Source organism: Schistocerca cancellata, chromosome 4 (genome assembly GCF_023864275.1).
Source record: "Schistocerca cancellata isolate TAMUIC-IGC-003103 chromosome 4, iqSchCanc2.1, whole genome shotgun sequence".
NCBI classification, from domain to species: domain Eukaryota; kingdom Metazoa; phylum Arthropoda; class Insecta; order Orthoptera; family Acrididae; genus Schistocerca; species Schistocerca cancellata.
The window spans coordinates 140,411,914-140,433,403 of record NC_064629.1 but is presented as its reverse complement, the minus strand read 5'-3'; the positions used below and the strand labels follow the sequence as shown (position 1 = coordinate 140,433,403).

Here is a 21,490-nt window from a genome sequence, read left to right as displayed (position 1 = left end):
GTGTTGGTCTTTGTTTGTTTGCTCTGGGATGTTTGAGTCCATTACTGTGTTTTCTTCTTCTTCTGATTGCACATTATTTTGTTCCAGTATTTGTTGTAGTTGTTGTTTGATGTTTTCTAATTCTGACTGGGGTATCCTGTTATTTTTGATTATTACACGGATCTGATCAGCTAGTCGTTGTTCTGTTAAAAATTTTAATTCCGGGTATCTGGTAATAAATGTTGTGTATACTTGTGATCTGTATCCAGTTGTGTTGGTTCCTAGGTTTGTTGCTTGGTAATAACAGAACATGAGGTGTCGATTAACTTCATCTGACCATCTCATCCTCTGTCTTTGTTTTCCTTCTAGGGTGGTTGCAGGGAGCATATCCTGCAAAACACCTCTATTTGGATTTAAATCATTTTCCAGTTGGCTAGCAGTGTCGTTACCATTGTGGGCGGGCATAGGGTTCAACCGTCGTCCCCGACCATGACGGCGCTTGTCCGAGGCTTCTTTAGTTCTGTCCTGAACCAAGTAATCACACTAAAAGGGGGGTTAGCCCTATTAGTGGTTTGTTCTTTTCGTCGCCTTTTACGACTGGCAGAACATACCGGAGGCCTATTCTTTCCCCGGGCCTCCACGGGGGTTATTATTATTATTATTATTATTATTATTATTATTATTATTATTATTATTATTAATGGAAATATGGGAACATCATGTCCATTATGATTAGCAAAACAGTGAAATTTGAAAATGAACATTTTACAATTAGTAGTGTTGGGATTAATCTACATCTACATGGATACTCTGAAAATCACATTTAAGTGCCTGGCAGAGGGTTCATTGAACCACCTTCACAATTCTCTATTATTCCAATCTTCTATAGTGCGCGGAAAGAATGAACACCCATATCTTTCCATATGAGCTCTGATTTCCCTTATTTTATCATGGTGATCATTCCGCCCTACGTAGGTCGGTGCCAACAAAATATTTTCACATTTTGAGGAGAAAGTTGGTGATTGGAATTTCGTGAGAAGATTCCGTCGCAACGAAAAACACCTTTCTTTTAATGATTTCCAGCTCAAATCCTGTATCATTTCTGTGACACACTCTCCCATATTTTGTGATAATGCAAAATGCGCTGCCTTTCTTTGAACTTTTTTGATGTACTCCGTCAGTCCTACCTGGTAAGGATCCCACATCATGCAGCAGTAGGTCTGTTACATTTTCCAAGTGTCCTGCCAATAAAATGCTGCCTTTGGTTAGCCTTCCCCACAACATTTTCTATGTGTTCTTTCCAATTTAAGTTTTTTGTAATTGTAATACCTAGGTATTTAGTTGAATCTACAGCTTTTAGATTAGACTGATTTATCATGTAACCGAAGTTTAACGAGTTCCTTTTAGTAGTCATGTGGATGACCTTACACTTTTCGTTATTTAGAGTCAACTGCCACTTTTCACACCATTGAGATATTTTTTTAAAATCATTTTGCAGTTTGTTTTGATCTTCTGATGACTTTATTAGTTGATAAATGACAGTGTCATCAGCAAACAATTGAAGACAACTGCTCAGATTGTCTCCCAAATCGTTTATATAGATAAGGAACAGCAAAGGGCCTATAACACTACCTTGGGGAACGCCAGAAATCACTTCTGTTTTACTGAATGATTTTCCGTCAGTTACTACGAACTGTGAATAACAAATCCAGCCACAAACTTGAGATGATCTTCCATAATCACACAATTTCACTATGAGCCTCTTGTGTGGTACAGTGTCAAAAGCCTTCCGGAAATCCAGAAATATGGAATCAATCTGAAATCCCTTTTCAATAGCACTCAGCACTTCATGTGAATAAAGAGCTAGTTGTGTTTCACAGGAACGATGTTTTCTAAACCTATGTTGACTGTGTGTCAATAGACAGTTTCCTTCGAGGTACCGTAATTCATAATGTTTGAACACAATATATGTTCTAAAATCCTGCTGCATATCGACATCAATTATATGGGCCTGTAATTTAGTGGATTACTCCTACTAGCTTTCTTGAATATTGGTGTGACCTGTGCAACTTTCCAGTCTTTGGGTACGGATCTTTCATCAAGAGAGCGGTTGTATATGATTAAGTATGGAGCTTATGCATCAGCATACTCTGAAAGGAACCTAATTGGTATACAGTCTGGATCAGAAGACTTGCTTTTATTAAGTGATTTGAGTTGCTTCACTGCTCCAAGGATATTTACTTCTATGTTACTCATGTAGGCAGCTGTTCTCAATTCGAATTCTGGAATATTTACTTCGTCTGCTTTTGTGAAGGCATTTCGGAAGGCTGTGTTTAGTAAATCTGTTTTGGTAGTACTGTCTTCGACAGTATCTCCATTGTTATCATGCAGAGAAAGCATTGATTGTTTCTTGCCACTAACATACTTCACGTATGACCAGAATCTCTTTGGATTTTCTGCCAGGTTTCGAGAAAGTTTCATTGTGGAAACTGTTAGAGGCATCTCACATTTAACTCCGCGCTAAGTTTTGAGCTTCTGTAAAGGATCGGCAATCTTGGGGATTTTGCATCTGTTTAAATTTGGCATGTTTGTTTCATTGTTTCTGCAACAGTGTTCTAATCCGTTTTGTGTACCAAGGAGGACCAGCTCTGTTGTTTGTTAGTTTATTTGGTATAAACCTCTCAATTGCTGCCAATACTATTTCTTTGAATTTAGGCCACATCTGGTCTACACTTAAAATTATTAATTTGGAATGAGCAGAAATTCTCTCTCAGGAAGGCTTCAAGGGAATTTTTATCTGCTTTTTTGAATAGGTATATTTTTTGCTTATTTTTCGAGGGTTTGGGGATTACAATATTCAATCTCGCTATGACAACCCTGTGTTGACTAATCCCTATATTGGTTTTGATGCTAGTTATTAACTCAGGATTATTAATCATGCAGAACAAAGTCTGTAAGAGATGATGCACATTAGGTGGAATAATCTGCTGTGACTAATTATGTGTTTATACTGTATGTGCTGTTCGACAGATAGGGATGAGTTGCTGGTGGAGTAATGCATCCATGACAGACCCCATGTTTATTCGTACACATCATATTTTCTTCTTATGTTATTCTACAACAGTGAGACAAACATATGCATATACACACAATGAATATGTGGATATGCTTCCAGTCCTTGGTGCATCTGATAACTGGGCTAGTGTTACTGCTCATGAATATCCTGCTAGATATCCTGGTCAATGTCATTCAGATGAAATTGTGTTTCGCTGTCTGGGGCTTTGCCTCTGGGAGACAGGTTCTCTCCTCCTGCCGTTGTGTGACGGATGTCACCCACAGACTCACTGCACTCCTGCTACTGAGGAAGCTATTCTGATGGTCAACACCAAGAACCGCAGCAAAGTAGATATAGTGTCGCAAGACAACTGCGTGTCTCACAATGCATAGTTGTTGATGTGTTGCACAAGCATGAGGTGCACCCATATCATTATTCTTTAACACAACACCTGCATCCTGCAGAATGCAATTCTGTGAATGGTTTTAACAACAGGAAACCAACGATGACTTCACGAACACTGTAATATGGTTGAATGAAGAAGTGTTCACTCTTGAGTGTGTCTTCAATATGCAAAATACCCACAACTGGTGTGATGTTAGCCCACATCACCCATGACCAAGGATATTAAGTTCACTTTGGCACCAACATCAGGGCAGAAATTCTGGGAGACAGGAGTTTGGGCCCTTACATTATTTCCTGACCAGTTGACTGAATGAAAGTGTCATGCATTCCCCTCATACTATGTGCCTGTTGCAATGGAAGACATTCCACTGTGTTTGGAAGAGGTTATTGTGGTGTGCCTCCACATTTTGGAATTAATGTACGAAGGTATTGAGACACAACATTTCCTGGGAAACAGCTCAGATGGGGAGATCCAGTTGTATGGCCTCTGTGTTCACCCAACCGAAATCCTCTGGATTTCCTCCTGTAGTGACACTTGAAAGAGCATGTGTATTCTACTCTGCCAACACATGTGAAAGGAGTTATAGCATATGTTCATGCTGCTCTTGTACCTGTGGATGCAGCCATGTTTTGAAGAGTTGTGAGCTGTATAATACAGCAGGTCACACAATATCTGGATGTGCATAGTCTGGGTAACTTTGATCATCTGCTCTGAGGACAAAGTATTCCTTTGTAAACATAATGTGGTCATGAATATGGAAATTATTATTGTCACTGGTTGCTAATGTGTTACATCTGAGTGGATATACTGTATGTAGTATAAATGTTGTATGTTAGGTAATTTGTTTCAACTGTGTATTTATGACTTGTCTGACCCCATTTTTATGTTCACCATTACAAAATGCTGTACTATATAAATGTTAGATATGTGTGGCTTAAAAAATCTAAACCTACGACTATGTCTACTTTGGTACTCCACAAGCCAGAGACAGAGACAGCAGTACACTACATACTAATGCTGTATTCAGACATCACTGGTTTATTTTTCCTATTCATCTGCATTAACTTACTTTTCCACATTTAGGGCTAACTGCCATTCATCACACCAACTGGGAATTTTGTGTGTGTCATCTTGTATCTTCCTAAAAATCACTCAGTTTTGATACCTTACTGTACATGACAGCATCATCAGCAAACAACTACAGATTGCTACCCACCCTGTCCACCAAATCATTTATGTAAATAGAAAACAACAGAAATCCTATCACACTTCCCTGGGGCACTCCTGACACACTTGTCTATGATGAACACTTGCCACTGAGGACAACATTCTAGGTTCTATAAACTACGAAGGCTTTGAGCCACTCGTATATCTGAACTTATTCCATATGCTCATATGTTTGTTAACACCATACAATGTGGCACAGTGTCAAATGCTTTCTGGAAATCTAGAACTATGGAATCTGCCTGTTGCTCTTCATCCATAGTTCATAGTTAATCCCGTAAGAAAATGGCAAGCTGAGTTTCACATGAGCGATGCCTCCTAAAACCAAGTTGATTTATGGGCATAATCTTCAGAGTCTCGAGAAAGTTTATTATATGCGAACTGAGAATGTTTTCAACTACTCTGCAGCAAACAGAAGTTACGAATATTGGCCTGTAATTTTGCAGGTCCATTATTTTACCCTTCTAGTATACTGGGATCCGTGAGATCACCGAAGATAAGCGCTGTTGTGCGTGACCGGCACTTGGATGGGTGACCATCCAGCCACCATGTGCTGTTGCCATTTTTTGGGGTGTACTCAGCCTCGTGATGCCAATTGAGGAGCTACTTAACTGAATAGTAGCGGCTTCGGTCAAGAATACCATCATAACGACCGGGAGAGTGGTGTGCTGACCCCACGACCCTACTATCCGCATCCTCCTCTGAGGATGACACAGCGGTTGGATGGTCCCGGTAGTCCACTCATGGCCTGAATATGGAGTGTATACTGGGGTAACCTGCACCTATTTGCAGTCACTTGGGACTTTGACTGGGCAAGAGATTTGCAATAAATGCAAGAAAGGAAGGAGCCAATACCATAAAAGTTGAGTGCCTGTAGGAAAATACAATATGACACAGACAAAATTTCTAGTTGGTGTGATGAATGGCAGCTAGTTCTAAATGTGAAACAATTTAAGTTAATGCAGATGAATAGGAAGAACAAACCTGTGATTTTCAGATATGGTATTACTAGTGTCCTGCTTGACACAGTCAAGTCATTTAGATATCTGGGCATAACCCTACAGAGTGATATGAAATGGAATGAGTATGTCAGAACTGTGGTAGGGAAGGTGAATAGCTGGCTTCAGCTTACTGGGAGAATTTTAGGAATGAGTGGTTCACCTGTAAAGGGGATCGCATATAGGATGCTGGTGCAACCTATTCTTGACTACTTCTTTAGTGTTTGGGATCCGTACCAGGTCAGACAGAAGGAAGACATTGAAGCAATTCAGAGGCAGGCCACTATGCCACTAGGCCACTAGGTTCGAACAGCACACAAGTGTTACAGAGGTGCTTTGGGAATTCGTATGGGACTCCCTGGTGAAAAGGTGATTCTATTTGAGAAACGCTATTGAGAAAATTTACAGAACCAGTGTTTGAAGCTAGCTGCCATATGATTCTACTGTTGTCAACATACATAGGCAGTAATAACCATGAAGATAAGATATGAGAAGTTATGGCTCATATGGAAGCATATAGACAATTGTTTTTCTCTTGGCCTATTTGTGGGTGGAACAGGGAAGGAGATGACTAATAGTGGTACAGGGTACACACTTCCATGCACCATACGATGGCTTGGAGAGTACTGATGTAGATGCAGATTGAATAGTCACAGACAAGTGGCTTTGTGGCTAGATGCTAAAATGTGTAACTATAGATTTGAAGGTCTTGAGTTGGATGATCAGCCAGTCTTACAATATTTATCTGTCACTTTTCACTTCTTTTACCTCTAGCAATGTTTACCAATGTGAAAAGGCTGAGTTGCAGCAAGGTCCCCTCATTACTGGCTGGGTCAGCCAGTTTGAAGATCAGAGAAAGCCAAGGGTATACAACCTCTAATAGGGCCACACATACTACAACAATGTTGTGTTCAGACCAATCTTCTGGTTGCCAACAACTTCACCTTTTATTTGGTTATAGACAATGGAGTTATTGAACAGGTTAATGAGAGAATTTCTTGGGATGTGGATCGATAACACTAGAGTGGAATATTCCCAGAGACATTGCTGTGCAAAATGAGTGATCTCTGTTATGCTAATAAAGTGCTCAGTCAAATGTTTGACATGACTGTCATTAAAACTATGCACTTTGCTCTGGTTAACTGTATCATTTGATATGGCATTTCTTTCTGGTGAAGGGGTAGTGGGTTGTCAATAAATAAGAAAATATTTGCCAAACAAAAACCAGTTGTGAAGATCATGAAATGACTGCCTCTATGTAAACCTACCAAACAAATCTTAAACAACTGGTAATCTTACATGACTCTTGCATGTACATATTAGAGTGTATCATATTTAGGCAAGAATAGCCACCTATTTAAAACAAATAATGATGTGCATGAACACTAAACCCACAATAATGGCAACATCCATTTAAAAAGCCAAATACTGAGTAAACAGCAGCACAGTGTGAGGCACTTAGCCAGCACACTTTATAATAAATTATTTTCTTACAAGGGTATGTTACCTATTTGTCATCACCGATTTTGTCCAGATTTATAATATATACAGGTTATGGTCAGAAATAAAAGTGACAGAAGTGGGGGAAAAAAATGCACGTTGGGCAAGACATGAGCCAATTATGATAGTGTTGTTACCAGGCAGCAATTAGCACAGTGGAAAAAGTACAGAACAGTGGCCTGAGGTTTGAGAGATGAAGTCCCTGTAAGCAAACTTACATTACTTTTAACTGTTGTGCTAATTGCATTGCAATTAAACTGAAATAAGCTCTACATATTGTGTTGGTTGTGATGAAATCCTATGTATGAGAGAACATATGTCATCTGTTAACTGACTCACAGGGAGGACAAAAATCCACAATTATATGATGAGATTTTTCTAGATTATGAGGGATTGCCATTGTGCATAACTAAAGAGCAATCCCCCCCCCCCCCCCCTCCACCCCCAAATCCACTTTCTTGCAAGATTAAATTTCATCATCAGCTAAATAATTTGATCAAAAATCTTCAAAAACAACTCTTACCAGGTGTAGAAGTATGAAATTGGAATTTGGTTGCAATAATTATACACTCCTGGAAATGGAAAAAAGAACACATTGACACCGGTGTGTCAGACCCACCATACTTGCTTCGGACACTGCGAGAGGGCTGTACAAGCAATGATCACACGCATGGCACAGCGGACACACCAGGAACCGCGGTGTTGGCCGTCGAATGGCGCTAGCTGCGCAGCATTTGTGCACTGCCGCCGTCAGTGTCAGCCAGTTTGCCGTGGCATACGGAGCTCCATCGCAGTCTTTAACACTGGTAGGATGCCGCGACAGCGTGGACGTGAACCGTATGTGCAGTTGACGGACTTTGAGCGAGGGCGTATAGTGGGCATGCGGGAGACCGGGTGGACGTACCGCCGAATTGCTCAACACGTGGGGCGTGAGGTGTCCACAGTACATCGATGTTGTCGCCAGTGGTCGGCGGAAGGTGCACGTGCCCGTCGACCTGGGACCGGACCGCAGTGACGCACGGATGCACGCCAAGACCATAGGATCCTACGCAGTGCTGTAGGGGACCGCACCGCCACTTCCCAGCAAATTAGGGACACTGTTGCTCCTGGGGTGTCGGTGAGGACCATTCGCAACCGTCTCCATGAAGCTGGGCTACGGTCCCGCACACCGTTAGGCCGTCTTCCGCTCATGCCCCAACATCGCGCAGCCCGCCTCCAGTGGTGTCGCGACAGGCGTGAATGGAGGGACGAATGGAGACGTGTCATCTTCAGCGATGAGAGTCGCTTCTGCCTTGGTGCCAATGATGGTCGTATGCGTGTTTGGCGCCATGCAGGTGAGCGCCACAATCAGGACTGCATACGACCGAGGCACACAGGGCCAACACCGGGCATCATGGTGTGGGGAGCGATCTCCTACACTGGCCGTACACCACTGGTGATCGTCGAGGGGACACTGAATAGTGCACGGTACATCCAAACCGTCTTCGAACCCATCGTTCTACCATTCCTAGACTGGCAAGGGAACTTGCTGTTCCAACAGGACAATGCACGTCCGCATGTATCCCGTGCCACCCAACGTGCTCTAGAAGGTGTAAGTCAACTACCCTGGCCAGCAAGATCTCCGGATCTGTCTCCCATTGAGCATGTTTGGGACTGGATGAAGCGTCGTCTCATGCGGTCTGCACGTCCAGCACGAACGCTGGTCCAACTGAGGCGCCAGGTGGAAACGGCATGGCAAGCCGTTCCACAGGACTACATCCAGCATCTCTACGATCGTCTCCATGGGAAAATAGCAGCCTGCATTGCTGCGAAAGCAGGATATACACTGTACTAGTGCCGACGTTGTGCATGCTCTGTTGCCTGTGTCTATGTGCCTGTGGTTCTGTCAGTGTGATCATGTGATGTATCTGACCCCAGGAATGTGTCAATAAAGTTTTCCCTTCCTGGGACAATGAATTCACGGTGTTCTTATTTCAATTTACAGGAGTGTACATGCATTGTTTGAAACTGATAAACAATATTTTATTCAAAATAATCACCATTGCTATCTATACATACCTCTCTGGCATGCTGTGAATGCCATGCCAAAAGAACAGTTCTTTTAAAGTGAACCAGTCAGTGAGGCATTTCTGTACAGTGATGAAAATAGGTGATAATCGGAGGGAGCCAAGTCTACAGAATAAGCTGCATGCCCTAGTAATTCCCAACTGAATGCCTCAGTCATTCCCCTGACCCATTTTGGTGTGTGTGATGTGGCATTAACATGGAGCAACATGACTGTGTTGCCTTTTTCCATATTTCGGTCATTTTTCACATAATGCTCAATTTAAATTGATCATTTGCTGTTGGTAGCAATCAGTGTTAATGGTTTCACCAGGTTTTAGTGGCTCGTAATAGATGACACCCTTCTGATCGCACCAAACACAGAGCATTGTCTTCTTTCCAAAGCGATTTGGTCTTGCAGTGTATGTCGACAGTTTGCCTAGATTAACCCATGATTTACAACACTTAGGATTCTCAAAATATATCCATTTTTATCAGCTGTCGCTATTTGATTGAGAAATGACTTTCTTTTGTGTCTTGTGAGCAGTGTTTCACAAGTGGTCTTTTGATTTGCTTGCTTCATGTGAGCCCATTTTCCCACTTTCTGCACCCTTCCTATAGATTTCAACAGAAGAGGAAAGGCTTTCTGTGTCACATTCAGTTTTTCTGTGAGTTCCTGTTGAGTTTGAGTATCACCTTCCTTCAATAACGCCTACCATTTGTTGCCCTCTAACTTTTTCAGTGGTTTCCCATGCTCATCATTTCTCACATTAAAATCAGCACTTTTGAATTTTTTGAACCACTTGAAACAGCGTTTTCACAAGAGCACATTTTCTGAAAGCTTTGACAAGCATTCAACGCATTTCTGCAGCAGTTTGCTTCAATGACAACAGAAAACAAATGCTGTACACAAAACTTGACACGTTTATGGGTTTGAAACATACCAATGTAGGGAACTTGTCAGCCATTACAGGAAGCAGATGGCACTGCAGATGTAGTCTCATGGCCTTACACTGACAGCTAGCACCATCTATAGGGCAATTCTGGTTTCTTACTTCTACACCTGGTATATTATTGAGAGAGACAAAAAATCACATCCAAGAAGAGACTGCATGAGAATATATTACTTTATACATCATCAGCTGTCCTCAGGAATATCTGGCAAAAAGATGCATAATGTGTGGTTTGCTGACAACCTTGTCTGAATGGAAATAAATTTGTTTTTGTATGGGAATTTTAAAACAACCATGTAATCATAAAAATGTGACTTTTATAATTTGTGCAAGATGCTGAGGAAATTATTTTCTTCCCTATTTTCATGATGAATCTCACCACACCACATGTTAATGATTAACTTTAAAATGATAAAAGTATCTCATTTTATATACTGTACAAAGTTTTCATGTATGCCTCACAATCCCTTCCTGTGACTATTTCCAATCCCTAATTTTCCTTCCCATCTCCTCCTATGAAAATATTAATAAATACAATATACTGAAAACTATTTCAGCTTATGTACAGTGAATGTAAATTAATAAATCTTTCTGCATAGAGGCTTGAACCCATGACCCTCTGTTTACCTTTCTGTAATCTTTCTGCAGAACTAAAAAAAAATGGCTCTGAGCACTATGGGACTCAACTTCTGAGGTCATTAGTCCCCTAGAACTTGGAACTAGTTAAACCTAACTAACCCTAAGGACACCACAAACATCCATGCCCGAGGCAGGATTCGAACCTGCGACCGTTGCAGTCTTGCGGTTCCAGACTGCAGCACCTTTAACTGCACGGCCACTTCGGCCGACATTCTGCAGAACTAACTGCAGACTGGAAACTAAACAACATAAATCGCTCATCCTCCACCCAACTACACAAAAAAATTGCGTTTTTTCTAAATGCTTGGCCATCTGGAGTTTCCACTTCAGTTGCTTTCATTTCTTTCCAGTCCCTAGCTACACCATGTGTTTGGACAAAATCAACAACGACAAGAAGGCACAGTCCCCTTGTTAGTCAAAAATTTAAAAAGTCATTCAGGAAAAGTCACTAGTATAACACCACAGTATTGTTTTTATTGTGTTGTTGAATTTTTGGAGACCAATTTATGCCACATGTAACTTTAATTACGTGTACAATGCAATAATCTTGAATGTTATGGAGGATAACTTACAATTATTCTTATGTCGACAAATATACTCTATTTTCACTGTATACATAGATTTCAAAAATTGTCACAAAAATGTGTATGATTCTACAATTACTGTAACTTGCATATGAGTGAGATTACAAATTAGCATAAGTATTTACCATCCATAAGCACCCAAAGAAATGGGCATCATTTGATTCCTTTGAATTAGAAATGTGGAAAATTCACTCAGTGTGGCAAGAAAAAGTCAAAGAAAAAACAGTTATAAAAAGTACCCCTACACAAGTGAAACCAGTGTTCATCAAAAATATAGAATGGAATCACACATTTGTGTGTGGCATTTCTTGCACCATAACATATGTGAAATGATTTTGCTAAAATTTTAGTATGTTGCACGTAAGGATAATATGACAGTTAACAAATGAAGATATTAGCATTCGTATTAAAGTATATTGTGATCTCAAAGAGCCAAAACAGGTTGTTTCTTCTTTTTTAATATCTGTGCCCTAGGCGTTTCACTTGAATTGATGTCTCTATCCAGCAGGGATAGTACTCAATAAATTGTCATAATCTCACTGACAGCTACGTTGATGTCTCACAGTTCAACTCAGATTTTGGTGCAGGTCAGGTCACGCCAGTTTTCTTTCATATTTTGTTGACATAGGAAGAACTGACCATTGAAATAAAATAAGAAAAATCAGAACTCATACAGAAAGATATAGGTGTTAATTTTTCCATGAGTGGTTTGAGGGTGGAGCAGTTTAGAAATAAGAGTGGTTCTATGAACCCTCTGTCAAACACTTAAATGTGAATTACAGAGAAATCTACATCTACATCCATACTCTGCAGGCCACCTGACAGTGTGTGGCAGAGGGTACCTTGAGTACCTCTATCGGTTCTCCCTTCTATTCCAGTCTCGTATTGTTCGTGGAAAGGAAGATTGTCAGTATGCCTCTGTGTGGGCTCTAATCTCTAATTTTATCCTCATGGTCTCTTTGTGAGATATATGTAGGAGGGAGCAATATACTGCTTGACTCCTTGGTGAAGGTATGTTCTCAAAATTTCAACAAAAGCCCATACCAAGCTACAGAGCATCTCTTTTGCAGAGTCTTCTACTGGAGTTTATCTATCATCACAAAGTGTGCTGCTCTCCGTTGAATCTTCTCTATCTCTTCTATCAACCATATCTGGCACGGATCCCACACCAGTGAGCAATATTCAAGCAGTGGGCAAACAAGTGTACTGTAAACTAGTTCCTTTGTTTTCGGACTGCATTTCCTTAGGATTCTTCCAATGAATCTCAATCTGGCATCTGCTTTACTGACAATTAATTTTATATGGTCATTCCAATTTAAATCACCCCTAATGTCTACTCCCGAATAATTTATGGAATTAACTGCTTCCAGTTGCTGACCTGCTATATTGTAGCTAAATGATAAAGGATCTTTCTTTCTATGTATTCGCAGCACATTACACTTGTCTACATTGAGATTCAATTGCCATTCCCTGCACTACGCGTCAATTCATTGCAGATCCTCCTGCATTTCAGTACAATTTTCCATTGTTACAACCTCTAGATATACCACAGCATCATCTGTAAAAACCCTCAGTGAACTTCCGATGTAATCCACAAGGTCATTTATGTATATTGTGAATAGCAATGGTCCTACAACACTCCCCTGTGGCACACCTGAAATCACTCTTACTTTGGAAGATTTCTCTCCATTGAGAATGACATGCTGCGTTCTGTTATCTAGGAACTCTTCAATCCAATCACAAAATTGGTCCAATAGTTCATATGCTCTTACTTTGTTCATTAAATGGCTGTGGGGGAACTGTATCAAACACCTTGTGGAAGTAATGAAACACGGCATCTACCTGGGAACCCAAGTCTATGGCCCTCCGAGTCTCGTGGACGAATAGCGCGAGCTGGGTTTCACACGATTGTCTTTTTCGAAACCCATGCTGATTCCTACAGAGTAGATTTGTAGTCTCCAGAAAAGTTATTATACTCAAACATAATACGTGTTCCAAAATTCTACAACTGATCGACATTAGAGACATAGGTCTATAGTTCTGCACATCTGTTCAACGTCCCTTCTTGAAAACGAGGATGACCTGTGCCCTTTTCCAATCCTTTGGAACGCTACGCTCTTCTAGAGACCTATGGTACACCACTGCAAGAAGGGGTGCAAGTTCCTTCATGTACTCTGTGTAAAATCGAACTGGTATCCCATCAGGTCCAGCGGCCTTTTCTCTTTTGAGCGATCTTAATTGTTTCTCTATCCCTCTGTTGTCTATTTTGATATTTACCATTTTGTGATCTGTGCAACGATCTAGAGAAGGAATTACAGTGCAGTCTTCCTCTGTGAAATAGCTCTGGAGAAAGACATTTAGTATTTTGGTCTTTAGTCTGTCATCCTCTGTTTCAGTACCATTTTGGTCACAGAGTGTCTGGACATTTTGTTTTGATCCACCTACCGCTTTGACATAGGACCAAAATTTCTTAGGAATTTCTGCCAAGTCAGTACATAGAACTTTACTTTTAAATTCGTTGAATGCCTCTCGAATAGCCCTCCTCACACTACATTTCGCTCCATGTAATTTTTGTTTGTCTGCAAGGCTTTGGATATGTTTATGTTAACTGTGAAGTTCCCTTTGTTTCTGTAGCAGTTTTCTAACTCAGTTGTTGTACCATGGTGGCTCTTTTCCATCTCTTACGATCTTCTTTGGCACATACTCATCTAATGCATATTGTACGATGGTTTTGAACTTTGTCCACTGATTCTCAACACTATCTGTACTTGAGATAAAACTTTTGTGTTGAGCTGTCAAGTACTCTGAAATCTGCTTTTTGTCACTTTTGCTAAACCAAAAAATCTTCCTACCTTTTTTAATATTTCAATTTATGGCTGAAATCACCGATGCTGTAACCGCTTTATGATCACTGATTCCCTGTTCTGCATTAACTGTTTCAAATAGTTTGGGTCTGTTTGTCACCAGAAGATGTAATATGTTATTGCCACAAGTCAGTTTTCTGTTTAACTGCTCAAGGTAGTTTTCAGATAATGCACTTAAAAAAATTTCACTGGATTCTTTGTCCCCTGCCACCCGTTATAGACTAGGAGACTCAAATGTTTATATCTGGTAAATTAAAATCTCCACCGAAAACTGTAACATCGTCAGGAAATCTACTCAAAATATTTTCCAAATTTTCCTTCAGGTGTTCTGCCACAAGAACTGCTGAGCCAGGAGGCCTATGGACATCAAATTACCATGTTTGAGCCTGCTTTAACCATGACCTTCACCCAAATTATTTCACATTTGGGATCTCCATCGATTTTGTTCGATATTACTGCACTTTTTATCGCTATAAACACACCTCCCCCTTCACTGTCCAGCCTGTCTCTGCAGTATACATTCCAATCGGAGTTTAGAATTTCATTACTGTTTACATCTGGTTTCAGCCAACTTTCTGTCCCTAGTACTATGTGAGCATTGTGACCGTTTATTAATGAGAGCAGTTCTGGAACCTTTCTATAGCTGCTCCTGCAGTTTACTATTACCACATTAATATTGTCATTCCCTGTTGCATTTTTTCTACAGCTACCTTGTCGCATCTAAGGACGCACCTTGTCGGGCCTAGGGAGGGAATTCTCTAACCTAAAAAACTCTTATGTGCGCTACCCTTTTAGCTGCTTCCTGCATGTAGTGCACACCTGACCTATTCAGGGGGACCCTCCATTTCTCCACCCAATAGTGGAGGTCAAGAAATTTGCACCCCAGATCTCCGCAGAATCATCTGAGCCTCTGGTTTAAGCCTTTCACTTGGTTCCAAACCAGAGGAATACCATTGGTTCTGGGAATGACACTACAAATAGTTAGCTCAGATCCCACCCCACGAGTGAGGCTTTCCGCCATGTAGATATACGAGGGCAGTTCAATAAGTAATGCAACACATTTTTTTTTTCTCGGCCAATTTTGGTTGAAAAAACCGGAAATTTCTTGTGGAATATTTTCAAACATTCCTGCTTCGTCTCGTATAGTTTCATTGACTTCCGACAGGTGGCAGCGCTGTACGGAGCTGTTAAAATGGCGTCTGTAACGGATGTGCGTTGCAAACAACGGGCAGTGATCGAGTTTCTTTTGGCAGAAAACCAGGGCATCTCAGATATTCATAGGCGCTTGCAGAATGTCTACGGTGATCTGGCAGTGGACAAAAGTACGGTGAGTCGTTGGGCAAAGCATGTGTCATCATCGCCGCAAGGTCAAGCAAGACTGTCTGATCACCCCCATGCGGGCCGGCCGTGCACAGCTGTGACTCCCGCAATGGCGGAGCGTGCGAACACACTCGTTCGAGATGATCGACGGATCACCATCAAACAACTCAGTGCTCAACTTGACATCTCTGTTGGTAGTGCTGTCACAATTGTTCACCAGTTTGGATATTCAAAGGTTTGTTCCCGCTGGGTCCCTCGTTGGCTAACCGAACACCATAAAGAGCAAAGGAGAACCATCTGTGCGGAATTGCTTGCTCGCCATGTGGCTGAGGGTGACAATTTCTTGTCAAAGATTGTTACAGGCGATGAAACATGGGTTCATCACTTCGAACCTGAAACAAAATGGCAATCAATGGAGTGGCGCCACACCCACTCCCCTACCAAGAAAAAGTTTAAAGCCATACCCTCAGCCGGTAAAGCCATGGTTACAGTCTTCTGGGACGCTGAAGGGGTTATTCTGTTCGATGTCCTTCCCCATGGTCAAACGATCAACTCTGAAGTGTATTGTGCTACTCTTCAGAAATTGAAGAAACTACTTCAGCTTGTTCGTAGGCACAAAAATCTGAACAAACTTCTCCTTCTTCACGACAACGCAAGACCTCACACAAGTCTTCGCACCCGAGAGGAGCTCACAAAACTTCAGTGGACTGTTCTTCCTCATGCACCCTACAGCCCCGATCTCGCACCTTCGGATTTCCACATGTTTGGCCCAATGAAGGACGCAATCTGTGGGAGGCACTACGCGGATGATGAAGTTATTGATGCAGTACGACGTTGGCTCCGACATCGACCAGCGGAATGGTACCGTGCAGGCATACAGGCCCTCATTCCAAGGTGGCGTAAGGCCGTAGCATTGAATGGAGATTACGTTGAAAAATAGTGTTCTGTAGCTAAAAGATTGGGGAATAACCTGGTGTATTTCAACGCTAAATAAAACAACCCCTGTTTCAGAAAAAAAATGTGTTGCATTACTTATTGAACTGCCCTCGTAGATGATGTAGCTCTCTGCCCCACATTCTTTGACACAAAAAACCTGATCAACAGACCAACCAACCAGTGGCCCAGTGTGAGCAGGTTGCTGGCATAGTGACAAAGTTAACAACTAGCTATCATTTAATTCCAGTAATCCGTACTAGCTGCCAGCACTATAGGGTATAGTAATTTAAGAGCAGCCTACTTCTGTAGGAGCTAGTGGCCTAGTGCTGAATAGGTCGTGAAGTTTAGATGTAGAATTCTGTCATTTGAGTTTACTACACACTAATTTAGTTTGTGCACTACATTTCCTCTGTGTATTAAATTTTTGTGTCTTGCTGAAGTGCTGTTATAATTTATTTTACTTCTGAAAAGCTATTCATACCAGTTCTGTTCCAAAGGATTTTCACAAAAGTGCTCTTTATTGACTGTAGCGTACAATATCTTGTGCTCCTGAGCTCTCCCGAGATGTCCCTTCCAAGTAGCAGATGATGATGATGACCACTTCGATGTTTTCAGATTGCAGTAGCAACCATTATCAGCCCCATTACCAGGAACTGGACAGTGCTTTTGCAAATAGAAAGCACTTTATTGTATTCAAGTGATATTCCTTCAAGATTGACTGTGGTCAAAAAGGAGGATACCATAGTAAAGTGCATATTCAGAGCTAATACAGGTAATTGTTTCTCATGTACACTAATGAATTCATCAAGAACTTAAGCTGAGAAGTCATAATCAACTAGTTTTTATCAAAAATGGTGTATTTTTAATCTCCCTATTATGGAAGCGGTTGGTACTTTTTAATGCAAGTGGCAGAAAATTTCACCGTAGTGATGACCATTATCATCACCTTGTCTACAAGTTTAGGTAAAAAATGAAACATCAACTGTGAACTTTCCTGGAATACCATGAATTTTCAAATTTAACCATGAAATAAATTGTGTCTGAGTGCAGTCCTATGTCAGTGGCATTTCAAGACTAAAGTGACAACACTGAAATATGGTGATGAGAGCAGATATATAAAAAAGCCTCCTTAACGAATCATCAGATATTTTTGAGTGTTCAATCAAGTTTTATATTTAAGAAAATTAAGTTATATTGTATGATGTGGAAGAAAAAATGTGGATATGCAACTTTTGTAATTCTGGATTTTTCAGTATTTTTAATGCAAGCTCTATCACAGAAATTATACCAGACTGGCTCTTCTTTATTGTCTGACTTGCTCTTGTTTGGCTTGTAACTGACAAATAAAACATGAATGTGTCATTGACATACCTTTGAATCTTCTCAACCTATATAGCGAGATAATTTTGGTTTCCCGAAGTAGGTGCCTGTGACTATCTTGCACAGTTTTGAGTTGGGATTTCTGGTAGACTTGTGAAGCATATTCACAATTCTATGCCACATGAAGTTACTTATTTTGCTAATTCCTACTTTTTGGAGTACCACCTCCCTGCTGTTCATGTCTTATCACAGAGAACACACCCATTAAAAAATCAGTGTTGTTTAGTTTCCATATCCACATTTATATTCTACAAATCACTGAAGTCCATACCACATGGTACTTCCCAGTGAATCTGTTATTAGGACTGCTTCCCCTTCCATTCATGTATGGAGTGTGAGGAGACTGACTGCTAAAAAATCTTTGTGCATGCTACAATTAGTCTAATTTCATCTGTTTGATGTCCCTACTAGAGCACTGCAGAGGTGTTACAGTATATTTATTAGGTATTCACTTAATCTGGCTCTTTGAAATCTTTAACTAGGTATTTGCAGGATAATCTGCACCTACCTTCTTTCAACACTTCTGTGACACACTTCTGCGAGTCAAATCACCCTGTGACTACTCATGCTGACACTGAAGATGTTCAGCATGCCCTGTTAATCCTATTTGGTATGAGCTCAACACATTTGAGAAATATTCTAAGATGGGACTCTCAAGTGTTATGTAAGTAGTCTCCTTCCTAGGCAGATGGGTAGTATACTAGAAAAAGGCAATCAGCCAAAGTCTGCCACCTGAGCCTATGTGATCATTCCATTTGTTATCCCTATAAACTGTTACACCCAGGTGTTTGGACAAGTTGGCCAATTCCAGTTGTGGCACACTGATACTGTAGTCACAGAATACTATTTTTATTTCATTTGGTGAAGTGATCAGTCAAATTTCAGGACATTTAAGGCAAGTTACCAATCTTTGTGACACCTTGAAATATTATAAAGAACTGACTGAAAATCTGAGGAATTTTTTCAGACAATGCTTCATTGTAAATAAGTGTATCACCTATGAAGAGCCTGAGATCACTATTAATACTGTCTGCCAGGTCATTTATATAAAATATGAATTGCAAGGGTCCCAGTACACTTCCCTGGGGCATGCATGTAGCTACCTCTACTTCTGGCAATGGTTATTCACCCAAAATAACATGCCTAATCATTCCTACCAATGAATCCTGAATCCAGTCAAAAATTTTACTCGATACCTCATACAACTATTTTTGTAAATGAACACTGGTATTGTACTGAGTCAAATGCGTTTTAGAAGTTGGGAGGTTCTGCATTCACTCAGTTGTCTTTAACCATGGCTTTTAGAATGATATGTGAGAAAAGCACAAGTTGGGTTTCACATAACTCATGTTTTCAAAATCACCGTTTGACATGGAGAACTTCATTCTGTTAAAATACTTTAATGTGCGAGTTCTGAAAGTGTTCTAGGATGTTATATAGATGGATGTCAATAAGACTGACTACTGGGCACAGTTTTTATTTTATTTTATTTTTTGTTGAAGATGATGACTGGTGAAATTCATGAGATAGTCAACATTCAGAGTAATTTGGAATTCATTGAGTATGTTGTTAGTAGAGGGACAAATTGAAATCAGTATCTCTTATTGAGTCTTATTCAACCACAAATGAAACACTACACCTTGATAATTCTCATATGAATGCTCTGATAGCCTAAAATATATTACTATTCAGCAACTGGGATGTAAATTAGGAAAAAATGTGCCAATTGTGCAAACCATGCATTTAGCTCAGCTTGGTGGGTGACAGCCAAAGATAGAATTGGTGACCACTGCATCTAAAAAAATAATCCAAGCTAAACATTAATCCTTTGCCCTAATTCAAAAATGGAGAATAAAATACAACAGGATATCATTTTATTATTTTGTTTCCCCACCATCACAGTAGTCTAGTTCATGTAATTTGTGAAAGGTGGACACTGGGGTCTGCACACAGCAATCCAACAAGCTTGGCTACATTCAAACAGAGCAGCTATGGAAATTTCTGGTTTCCAGTCAGTGTAGATGAGACTTAGTAACATTACAGGAAATATTTGGTAAACTCTCTAATTGTTCACCCACTTGCAGGTGTGATGCTGAATTATTTATTCACTTATTACTTATTTACTTACTTATTTATTTACTTATTTATTTAATGGTGCATGCCAATATTAGTGTCTTCAGTGGGCTCCTTCTCATGTCTAACCAGACTTCTTTAGTGAGGATATGCCATTATCAAATGTGAGGGATGACCAACAAATGTCAGCAGTACAGAAGGTATCAAGTGTGCAGAAGTAGCTGACTGGTCAAAGGGAGAAGTAGAAATAACTGGGTAAGATTAGAAATTGTGATGGAAGGAAAGGAACATAAATAGGTATGGATGAAAAAGCAGGGATGGCTTACAATGTGAGGATGGAGTTACTAGCTCACTGTTGGACACTGGGAAAAATGCTGGAACATGCCAAGATGAGAGATATACCAATGATAACAGATTAGCTTTTCTCTCTTATTGAGTGCAGAGTGATTTTTGATGAAGTGTAGGATACAGAATAGCTTGTTCCAGAGTCATATGGTTGAAATGGAGAAAGATTTGATGTTCTGCAAAGCTGGATGTATATGATCTGGTATTGTAGTTATGGAATTGTGATCAGCTTCTAATATTTGAGGAGAAATGTTGAAGGTACTAGTGACTAAGAAACCAATCAAGAAAACAGAGCACATAAAAATCTTGTCACTGGTCCACTTGCATCCACACCAAATGAGCACTGGAAGGAGTGACATGATCCAGTAACAAAATGCTACACACACATCTTTTGCAAACTTTTATAGTTATCTCAAGTTGTCTGGAATTTTAACTATGGATGGGTGAAATAAAACTGGTCCGGAAGCAGATGATATAAGTTGGGTTGCCTGTCTGAAGATGCGTGAAATATTTTTTGGACCAGTTTTATTCTACACTGCCTATATTGTGTGTTGCTGAACTAAATCACAGTACCTAAGATCTGGCAAGACTCAAGGATGAAGTATTTTTTTGTTTAATTTGTGTTGGAAATATTTTTCCAAATTTTTGGGTTAGCTGTAGATGAGAGATATTTTCTGCATGCTGTAACAATTTATTCCTTCTAATTTAAATGCTCATCCAAGGCTATAGAGAGGTATTTTATTATTTTTTGATAGGATAACTGGATACCAACAAGAATTTCTTGTGGAACTGAAAGAAACTGTTCCCTTATCAACTTTCAGTTTTATATGACAATGATCTCACATGTGTTAGGGCTATGTTTAAAATACAGGTTCTGTGCTCATTGTGACACTGAATCATTCATATCTGATATGACTGCAGCAGTGTTCTTAGGGCTGATGCTTCCACACAACTGGATGCTAAACATGTGAGTAATAGTTACAAGAACATAGCATACATGAAATACCATTAACATTCAGTGAGGAAAGTAACAGACCAAGTATGAAATCTTGGGGGCACTCCAGAGAAAACACATTTCTATAATGGCTCCTATGAACCACAAAAGACTCACTGACGCATTTTCAAGGTATCTGTCTAACCACAGCATTGCACTGCTTGAGAAATTCAGTTATTTCATTTTCTTAAGTAATA

General features: G+C 40.2%; 1 protein-coding gene across 1 annotated transcript in view; it reads right to left on the bottom strand.

Annotated features, from left to right (window-relative positions):
• The window catches only part of LOC126183929 (uncharacterized), a 184,203-nt gene that overhangs the window by 8,814 nt on the left and 153,899 nt on the right, over positions 1 to 21,490 (bottom strand). The window lies entirely within an intron of this gene.